The 11025-nt window shown below is 40.1% G+C and overlaps 1 long non-coding RNA gene across 1 annotated transcript; it reads left to right on the top strand.

Moving 5' to 3' along the window:
• Positions 1-4795: 4795 nt before the first annotated feature.
• Positions 4796-9784, top strand: LOC140526785 (uncharacterized). The gene is made up of 2 exons (XR_011974521.1): positions 4796-5433; positions 7148-9784. It is a non-coding gene; the product is annotated as an uncharacterized lncRNA (long non-coding RNA).
• The last annotated feature ends 1241 nt before the right edge of the window (positions 9785-11025 follow it).

Below are 11025 nucleotides of genomic sequence, written 5' to 3'. Positions count from 1 at the left end.
AGGTTCACACCACTAGGATTTATCTGAGGCAGAACTTGAACCCAGGTCTTCCTGATTCTAAGGCCAGTTCTCTGTCCAATACACTATGCTTCCTCAAAGCAAGGGTATAAAATCACTCAACTTGAAAAGTCAAGAAAGATAGCAAAGGCATACCTGTTTTACTCTAGGGCCAGAAAGTAGAACGGTGTTATAAATGGAACCCCAGAAATAGTTATGAATAACATAAGAATGTAAGCAATCAGCCACAGGGTAGGAATAGATGAAGAGGAAAGAAATTCTCCATTGAGAATTCATAGTCCCTAAAGTGTCTCCCCCAAAGTCTCAGTAGGTTTATAGCCCCGACTTATAACCCCTTCTCTGCTCCAATCAGAAGATAACATAAAGTTTGGTAAGGGAGAGATATAGGTCATTTTGGGTATAGGTAATAACCTATGTCCTGTCAGTGACTAGGAAGCTCCATGGCTCTTGGTTTTAGACTTGAAAGATCATCCTAATTCCTAGTGAATCCACTGGGCCATCAGCAAAAGGTCAGGTTGGAATCATTAATTTCAACAGGAAGCCACACTGAAAGGACATTTGGTTGAAACCATGGTTTTAGCAAGAAGGAAAAGAGACACTCCACCTCAGTGTTGTACGAATGAACTAGTCTAGCCCACAAACAAAACATTTATATGATTTCTTTGCCACTATGGAAAGAAATAAGACCAGAAGGATCCAAGGAAAACTCTGCCCAAGTGTTCCACAGCCCTGCTGACAAAAGAATGCTACAGAAGATACAATGCTTACTAATACATCTCTACCATTCCCACTGTCCTTGTAATGTCATTCAGCAAGGCAGAATTTCATTTTTACTGTCTTGGTGTGTGTGTGTGTGTGTGTGTGTGTGTGTGTGTGTGTTAAAGAAAGTTCTTCAGGTTGTCATTCTTATTTATCAGAACAACACTTTCAGGTTCCAAATTACTTGTAAAATGCAGCTTTGCAACTTATATGTGTGTATGTACATACACACATGTATAGGCATATATACATCTATACATCTCTCTGTGTATGTGTGTGTGTGTTCTGTGCTTACTGTGGTAGTCAAAAAAATGTTTCAAGATTGTTATGTCACAAATATTGAAAAAATACTGAAAGGCAACTTTGACCATTCTTGTATTCTTGGTGGAAACTTTTCTATGGTTTAACATGAATTTCAAGTGATTTTTTTTTCCATGAAGGACTGCAGAATGATGCTATTAGATACAGCACTGTTGCACAGTGCCCTATAATCTTGGGATTTAATCAAAGCATATTCCAACAGCCTATTTTGGTGCCACAATTTACATGAGTGTTTATTTTAAAATGATTTGCTTTGGATTTTTTTTAAAGGAGGTAGGAGGAAGGGAATTACTTGAAGCCAGATTTCTCCTCCTAAGCAGGTCTCCATTGCTCTGTCTGAGGGACTGTATATGTCATATACTTCAAGTAGTAATTAACAACAGAAGTATTTGAAATAAAGGAGTAAGGACAGGGCATTTGACAAAGAGTTAACAGATGTCCTTTCCATTGCTGCTGGCCTAATACCACTGCCGGTCATTTATTGGATGTTGAGTTTATTTAGCAGCTGGAGAGAGAGAGACAGAGAGAGAGACAGAGAGAGAGACAGAGAGAGAGACAGAGAGAGAGAGAGAGAGAGAGAGAGAGAGAGAGAGAGAGAGAGAGAGAGAGAGAGATGTAATAATCATATGCAGGCTGCATTTGGCATAACACAGATTGGATCTATAACACTCTGTTACAAACAATCATAGATCCTGTCCGTGTTGGAAGATGCCACAGTGTCTACCTCCTACGTTCTGATTTTTAAGAAACCATCCAGAAGGGTTCTTACAGACTTTATAATGGAAAAATATGTCAGAGTTCTCTTACAGATAATTCTGTCTAGGTCTGGTGATAGCGAACAGATTTGAATCAAACGGCAAGTACAGGCATACTTCAGTAAGCTATCAGCACAGCAGTGCTGCCTTTTTTCCCCTTTGAAAAATGAAAGAATTAAATTCAAAACAAACAACTTCAATTTAACACCAAACTACAGGATAACCAATCTTAAAAATGTCAAATTGTAATGGATCTTAATACCCATATAAAACACAAAAAACAGTGCCATTGTTCCCGGGTAATGCATAGCAACCTTACAGAATTTCAGTGAAGGAGAAAGAAGGAAAAACACCTTATTACTTCTAACTCCTGCGAGCCATTTTGGTCTCCAAAGGTTTTAGACAGCCCGAGGCCATGTGTCTGCAGTGTTTCGGGAAATGACTTGCCTTTGCACGAACGCTGCTATGTTCTGCAGCACTGCTGCCCCCCAGCAGCCCCGCTCAATTTCTGGTTAACTCTTCCTTACCAGCATCAGGCTCCCTGTTCAGCGGCTCTCGGGGAGGAGCAGGCTTTCCAAAAGCTATTTTAAACCGTGGGCTGGCTTTGGAGTGCCAGCCCAAACGCAGGGGGAGCGGGGCTCGTGCCCCCGGACCGTTGTTACAGAGAATAGCACGTTCGTTTGGTTTCTTCCTTAAGATTCCATCTCTAACAAAGCCTGGCTCACTCTTGTCTTAGCTCTTTAAAGTTCTGTTTGGTTTCCAAGAGTCATCAATCCTTTCTCTTTCAAAACCAAGTTACAGAGCAAGGCAAGTCATTGGAAATACCAAAATATTCAACAGCTAGAGAAGGAGAAAGAGATCTGAGCTAAGACTCAAAGGCAGAGATGGATGTCCATTTTGGAGCCCACCCCCACTCCCCCAACTTCCAGCAACTGTGTCCCTCCATACCTCAGAGGCCAGGCAAGGCATATTCCATAGAGATGGAGTGACTTTGCCAGGGAGTGTCACAGGACAGGACATTTCTCTGCTCATGTAGAAAAGCATGAACATTTCTTTCTATTGGCAATTTTCGAAAGCAACTTAGCCGCAAGGGCCTTATTTTTGTTTTTCATTTTCTGAGCAAATTCAAGGCTTAGCACCATAAGCTATTTTGTCTCACATCTGTTATAAAAAAGAGAAGAAAAAACCCTGGTAAAATCCTAAGCCAAGGTCACTTACTGATATGTATGTGACATATCAGTATGTCACTGGATGAAGAAGGTGACTCAAATATTCCGTTCCCCTCCCAGGCTAAGCAAGCAGCCCTAATGAAGAAAAAAATCAATATAATCCTTCTCAGGGAGAAAGAAAAGAGAAAACTGTTTAGCACTTAAGTGGTTAATGCAATTCCTAAGTGTTCGGCAATCATTGCAATTTAGTGCCATTTCGATTATTACACAATAAACAGACCATGTTGTCTGGAAGCAAATTTTTATGAGTATAGCTGAAGGGGCTGCAACTTATTTAGCTGCTGAAACTCTAAGGGAAAGAACATTTCTGAATGCTAACACTACAGAGCAAAAATATACAGGTACAGTAGAAAGGTTATTTTTAGGTCACTGCTATGGTAACTAACCACACTGACCTTTAAAATTAGTGTGTAGTTAACAAAGAAAAATAAAGTTCAATAAAGTGTTCTCTTAACAGGACCCTTTTAAGAACAATACCACTGAATTTTCTAGTGAAATACTTGGAAATTTTTAAAAGCGTGTTAAGTTCAGGAAAGAACATCATGTTAACATGGGCTGGGAATATGCCAACTCTGGGGGAAATATGTAAACAATTTCAGCTACCTATAATATGCATCTTGGAAAAAAAATTCTCCAGGTTCCCAGAAATCCACCATGGCCACATTCATCTTGCAGGCATGCTCCCAGCTGCACAGATAGCAAACTGGAGGAGGTCTTGGTATAAATGGGAGGCTGGATAGCATAATTGGAGGAGGGCAAAATGAGGGGTGATTTCCGCAATTCCAAAATATTCATTGTGCACTGAGGCTGATCGAGGCAACCAGATTTGGGAGAAAAGAAAAGCAATTTGGAGGAGGAGATAGGAAACTTGGTTTGGAACAGTGGGACGAAAGAACATTGGCCTTCGTAAAGCATTCAGAAGAAAACAGAAATTGTTTTATTAATAAATATAGGTGGTTGCTCCATTAGGTCAGAGAAAGATACTCCATTTTGCTTGATCCCAGAGGGGATAAAGTTCAATAAAAGATTCTTTAAGGAGTAACACTTCAATAAACACTGATGCGCTGGGTGCTGGTGGGGTACATAGCTTGGCTCTGACAGAGCAAAGCAACCCTTAGGAGGGCATGTTTGCCCTTTTGCTACATCCACAAAGCTCCCATTTCTATAGCAGTTTTCAAAGCACTGTCCTCAGAGTGATCTGTGGGCGAGGTAGTGTAAGTGCCATTTCCTATTTTCCAGGGGAGGAAACTGAGACAGAGAAGTGAAGGATTTGTCCAAGGTTGCACAACCAGAATGGAGTCCGTCTTCAATTCGAAAACAAGTCTTCTAACTCTGAATCTAGAGGTCTTTCCACTATACTCTCTCAGATGATCTCCAGTCTATTTTGTACACATTTTGTTTGTGGTTGTTCCCATGTTATCCCCTCTACCCCCAAATTTGATTGTGAGGTCATTGAGGACAGGGGCTTTTTTTACCTTTCTCTGTCTCCTCAGCATTTAGCACAGCACATTTAGCCTGTCACACAGTAGGTGCTTCATAAATGCTTGCTGTCTTGACTGTGCATTTTTACTGGCTGCCCCCTGTAACTGGAATGTGCCCCCTCCTCATTTCTGCCTCCTGGCTTCCTTCAAATCCCAGCTAAAATTTTTCTACAGGAAGCATTTCCTGATCCCCATTAATTCTATGTCTTCTCTCTGTTGATTATTTCAGATTTATCTTTTATATTGTTTATTTGTACACAGCAGTTTGCATATTTGTCTCCCCACTTAGATCGAGCTCTTTGAGGCCAGGGACTCTCTGTTATCCTTCTTTATATCCCCAGTGCTCAGCATATGTTTGTTGACTGACTGACTGACTGACCTACTTGCCTTGACTTACTCCACAGTTTCTCCTTTAGGTCCCAAGTGATGGTAAGCATTGGAGAGGCTAATGATGAAAGACACAAAGAGAAGCTTTCCAGGCAGGGAAGTTTGTCTGAACTGCTTTTGTACTGGAACCACTGAGAAACAAAACTGCAGAAAAAGGATAGAGGAAAACATTACTTCTTGTCCCTCCTCAGGCGTTCATACACAAGGTAACCTCCTCAAAGAAGGAAATACGATACCTGTGCTTTCAGGGCCAAGCACAGCAGTGTTTACCCAGAGGGCAGAGCCTACATGTGCCCCAAGGAAGAAATCTAGCCACCTGTCCAGTTGTCAAATTATCTCCAACACAGCAAGGGAGTCAAAAGGAGTTTCCTCGATGAGAACTTAAGAATTCACCAGCCTGGTCAAGCTGACTTTATGCAGACAAGCTAAGAAGGTGCCTACAGGGTGAGATTTAGAAGGTACCAGAAGGGAGATCTTCAAAATGTAAGTCCACCAAAGACAGATTTAGTGAAGTAACTTGAAGTCATAGATAGACTGTTGACCTCTATAAGGAAAGTCAGGATTCAAATCCTACCTCACTTACTAACTCTATGACCCCAGGCAAGTCACTTAAACTTCTCTATGCCTCACTTGTAAAGTGAAGGGGTTGGACTCAATGTTCTTTCTAGCTCTAAATCTAAATTCTATGATTATTTTGTTTCAAGGAATTCCTCTCCAAACTTCATTTGAAATACAAATACGTCTGGACATAAGAAAACTTTTAACGATAAAAATAGATTTATTAATTCGTGAACTTCTCTGGCTGACAGGAAAGACAGTTCAGGTGAGAGTTTAGGATACCCAGTAAAGAACAACAATGAAAGGCAGGAAAGGGATTTGGGATGTTCAAAATAAATTTCTAGAAGGCTGATGTTTTCATTAGTCATGTGTCCTTCTTCTCAGGAGAGAGGTAGACGGCTACAGCCAAGGTGCCAAATATGTGGCCCCAGCATAGGTGGAACCAGATTAAAACGTAATTGGGAAATATTTAACAAAATAAATTAAAACACAACAAAACAGAAAGTGTTTTCTAAGTCAATGTGTAACAGAAAGTTACAGGCTAGTGAGATTCACACCAACCCATTTCTATTTAAATTTGACACCACTGCCCTAGAGCACTAGAATAAGGTATCATATGGATCTTCAGATATGGTCAATATCTTGCCTTACTTTGCTACCTTAATCTTATTTGTTCTAAAGAAGAGTTTTATTAGGAGGCGGGGCAATGACTGTTGGGAGAAAAAAATGGCCAAACTCAAAATTCTTCCTCCTTTTTTCCTTTGCCACCCGCCTACTCATGTCCCAAAGGCCCATTCTGCCATCGCAGACACTAAGTCACCCACTAAACTGCTCCTCTAGAACACCTGCTCTTGTATTAGAGTCACAAGACCTCATAACAAGAGACTTTTCTCTGCTTCAAGGTTTCAGGTTCTCCTACATTTTCATCTGGAAAGGGAAAAAAAAACGTTTTAAGAAAGATCAGAATGTGAAAAACTCTACAAAAGCTATTGTCAACTCAAATGTGTAGGGAAATGTACATAATGCAGTCTCCTCATGGAAGGCCAAAGATGGGGTTGCATCTGTCTGATTTAGTCTAGTTTCCCTAGTGCAACAGAAGCCAGCTTCTCGTAGTTTTTAAGAGAGCCTAAGCTGGGCACTTCTGAAGATGAGTAATTCTTTCAAGGCACCATTTAGTGAACCTAAGGGTCTTGAAACTGTAAACGTATCTCCTGAAGGGATCAGTCTGTTATCCAATGAGACTGAGATCGCAACGAGGACAAGAAGCACGCTTTATTTAAAGTGTCTTTCCCCAGTGCTTAGTACAGTGTTCTGGATGCATTAGGAGCTTAACGAATGTAAAATGAATGAAGTGGAGCAGTAGAATGAGAATAGTTGTTGTTGAGGAGCATCATTGGTAATGTTTAAATCAAATATAAACCAAGGATTTCAAGACACAAAAAGTTATATTTTATGCTCAGGATAATAACCACACACATACGCACAAAGAACATTTTGAGTATATTAGTACAATTGAGAACCATAAGACTATTCCTGGAAGTTCCATCCACCTAGTAACATATTTTTATGTGCCCCATGATTATTTCTAGAACTCCATTATTGCACAATTTCTACATCTAGTCTTTTTTATGGTCCCCAGGTAATATGATATCCATCCGTAAGGAAGACTGACAAAATGGGACAGCATCACTAATTTGGGATTTCATTGACCAAAAACTAATTTTTTTAAATTTTTGTACCATCGTACCTCACTGTCTAATTTATGAAGATTTATCTCCAATCAACAATGCAACACATGGCAGCTAGGTGGTGCCATAGTGCACAGAGCCCTGAACCTGGAATCAGAAAGACCTGAGTTCAAGTCCAAGTTCAGACACTTACTAACCCTGTGACACTGGTGGAGTTATTTAACATCTGTCTGCTATAGTTTCCTCAACTCTAAAATGGGAATAATAATAGCACTTACCCCACAGGGTTATTGTGAAAAGAAAATGAAGCAACGTTTGTAACATGCTTAGCACAATATTTAGCACATAATAAATAGGGCTACATAATTGCTTATTCCATTCCTTTTTCATATCTTTTTTTGTACAGAAAAATACTTTATTAATAGATATTACCAAATAAACAAAAGAACTGATAAAATTTCCAAATGAAAATCAAGAGTTTTAGAACCATTTCAGTTCAGACACTAGATGTTAACATAAAGGCAGCTGCGTAGTGCAGTGGATAACAAGTGGGCTTGGAATCAGGAAGATTCATCTTCATGAGTTCAAATCCAGTCTCAGACCAGTTGTATGACCCCAAGTATGTCACTTAATCCTCTTTGCCTCAGTTTCCTCATCTGTAAAATGAACTGGAGAAGGAAATGGCAAACCACTCTAGTATCTTTGCCAGGAAAACTCCAAAATGGGGTCACAAAGAGTCAGATATGATTGAAATGACAAAGCAACAAATTATGTGAACACGAGACATAGGGATCGAGACAGAGTGGGCTAATGGTACTAGCATACCCAGGCATCACATTGCCAATATCCCTTCCTCCCCAGTTCTCAACTCCAAGGTAAATAATAAAGTCAACCTTGGATGAACACATCTACCCTCCTCTCTACACAAGCCTGGGAATAATTTGATGTCAATAACCAAAGTTCAATGCATTTCTTTTCTGCTATCTTTAGGCCAATCCCATGAATGGCTACTGGCTATCAATGTATTTTTTTTTTGAATATTAAAGGATTTAACAAATTTGTCACATAGATGGAAACATGAATCAGGAACAGGTCCAATATCAGGTAAATAAGCTGGAATAATTTCAAATTAAAAGACTGAAACTTCCAGTTTATATAATTAACAATATGAGTATAACTGAAACCAAATTGCTGAAAAATCCAGATTACATAGTAAATGTTCACTTTGCAAAATGATATGTTATAAAATCCTTTAAAAGTCAAAATCCTTTTTGATGCATTCAAAATTTGATGTGCCCATACAATCTACCTTCTCCTCCATATACGTCAAATGTATGTATTTTCAAGAATATGACTATTGCCCAGCATGAAGCACACCTGTACCCAGGAGCTAATTTGCTATGGCACAATATTTTCCAACTGCTATTCCAAAGTGAAATGGGTCAAAGTGATGTGGACTATTTCATAATGTATTGGTACTCTAATGTTTGACACATTATCCAAATTAGCAAACATAAAGTACCGTCCAAATAGCAATACAAATGGGTAAAAACAACCTTGATTTGAAGTGAGGAAAGATCTACCTTCTGCAAATCTCAATTGCAAGCACTTGAACTTCCAGCCCTAAAACATTTATTCCAGAGAGCAAAGAAGCAATGCCTTTTGGGAACAGGGCAGTCATGACTGCTTCCAAACAGTAAACAGTCTGCATATTTCTGTAGATGGTATGCAAGAAAGCCTTAAGTTCAGACTGTCCTTATCATTGGGAGAGTCCTAACGAATATCTTTCTTCACCAAGAACATTCCAATTCAGTGATGTTCTTTTTCTGTTTTCATCCATTAAAACAGTGTTCAAATAATTCGGATAAAGTAACATGGCAGGCAACCCCCCCCCCAAAAAAAAACTAAATAAAAAAGGGAAGAATGTCAAATGAACAAACTTTTAAACTCTGTAGCTTTTATTATTAGATGCCATTCCTAACTTGTTAAAATTGATCAAATAGAAAGCTGTGAATAGAGAAAAAATTAAGCCAACTAGAAAAGTGTGACTTGGATTTAATATTTTATAATTGCCAAGGGACATACTGAGATCAATGAATTTTTGCCTGAGATGAACGTCAGAAAGAGATGTACTTCAGTCTTTTAGGGAACATTGGTCTATTTAATTCTTGTGTCTGATGCATGTGAAATATGCCTGTCTTGGCCTTCATTCTTGGCCAGAGGCACTGCTGGAGGCAGACATTACCACTTTTAATAGGCCGCCATCTGAGGAATGGCGAGGGATCCAATAACCCATCCCCTCTAATGGAGCTGCCTGTTTATTCACTTACACCTTTTTTGTGCGGCTAATTTCAGTTTTGCATGCTGAGTTGTTTCACTTTGAATTAAATGAAAAGAAACAAAGGAAAGAAGCCTGTGCAGCTAATAAACCGTGATTATTTTCCAAGTTCCTCTCAACAGGATTCTCCATATACAAGGTATATCATGAGGATAGATTCGCTGCTGTGTTTTTCCACTTGTTGACGAAATTAATATGGGCTATACATTTTCAAATTTAGGGCAAATAAAGTAGGTTATTAGAATCCTTTATTTGTGGTGTGTTATCGTTTGCAGTAGAACTAACTACCCAGCCTTGAATCAGTAACAGATATCTTCAGATTTCTTAATACAACATGGTACATTCATCTATACGTTGACGAAAACATGATTGCTGTTCTGGGAGTGGCCGGTAAATCCAGTTAGCTAGATGACTTGCCCTGTACTAAGGGATCACACACATAGAGGCATGATTTCTGTGCAGCTGCAGGCATAGGGCATATGGAGATTGCCCCCTCCACCACCATCCCCACGCACAAATACATTCTTTTTTTTTTTTTTGAAAAGTCACTAGCAAATATAAATCACAACATCTGAGCCTCCTTCATGGTAAGCAACAGTCATCCAGGGTTAAAACAAGCACCACCCATAGTGAGGCTGGTGATGGGGCAGGAGAAGCTCTTGAAAAAGCCTGCCAGGAGGAGGAAGAGAGAAAAGGGTTCCCAGTAGAAGCAGCTAAAAGCAAAACAATTCTAGCCTCACCTGGCTTTCTAAACAAGAACTGTTTCCACCTGCAGGTGGGAGGGAAGCACCTGTGCAGAGCAAATCACAAGGCCAAGAGCATCTTCTCTTTAGGTAAAGGGAGGGACGATCCCCTGGGAGACAAGTCTGAACTCCACAGGCTGGGCTGGGCTGGGCAGTGTGGGAGAATCTCCCCACCCCCACTGGATTTCTTGTAAACCAAGTTGGATCAAAGCCTCAAAAAAACGGCTCTTGGACAGCAACATCAGACCAGCTCATCCCCTGGGGAGCTAAAGGACTGTGAGAGGAAGGGCGAGGGCCAGACCTCTCTGACCATTATCTGCTAATTTTGTTCATCCTAGTTAGAAATGCTGTGGTTGTTTCCAAAGCCTCTCCTGGGCAGCCTAAAGGCAAGAGGAGTCCTGGTGGCCCCATTTAATCTATGTCCACTGTAGGCCTTCCATCACCTGCCCCAACATGTACTGGGTCATTAGAAACCATATAGGAAGGATTCTCTCCACTAAATGAAAACTTTGTGACTTGGACATGTTAGTGTTCATTCAAGAAGTGAGAAGCCTTCTCTTAGGGGTGCATGGCTGAAGGTAACAGCCCTGAACCAGCACTGAATTGAATCATTCTCATAGAAAAACAAAACCTGTCTCTCTATCACGTAAACCCCCAAATGCTGATCTGATCTTCAAGTCTTTCAGTATCCCATTTCGGATCATAGGACCTATAGGTGAAGAAGAACCTTAGAACCTAAGATCCATAG

The sequence above is a fragment of the Notamacropus eugenii genome, chromosome 1 (genome assembly GCF_028372415.1).
Source record: "Notamacropus eugenii isolate mMacEug1 chromosome 1, mMacEug1.pri_v2, whole genome shotgun sequence".
NCBI lineage: Eukaryota > Metazoa > Chordata > Mammalia > Diprotodontia > Macropodidae > Notamacropus > Notamacropus eugenii.
This window is presented reverse-complemented; position numbering and strand designations above follow the sequence as displayed.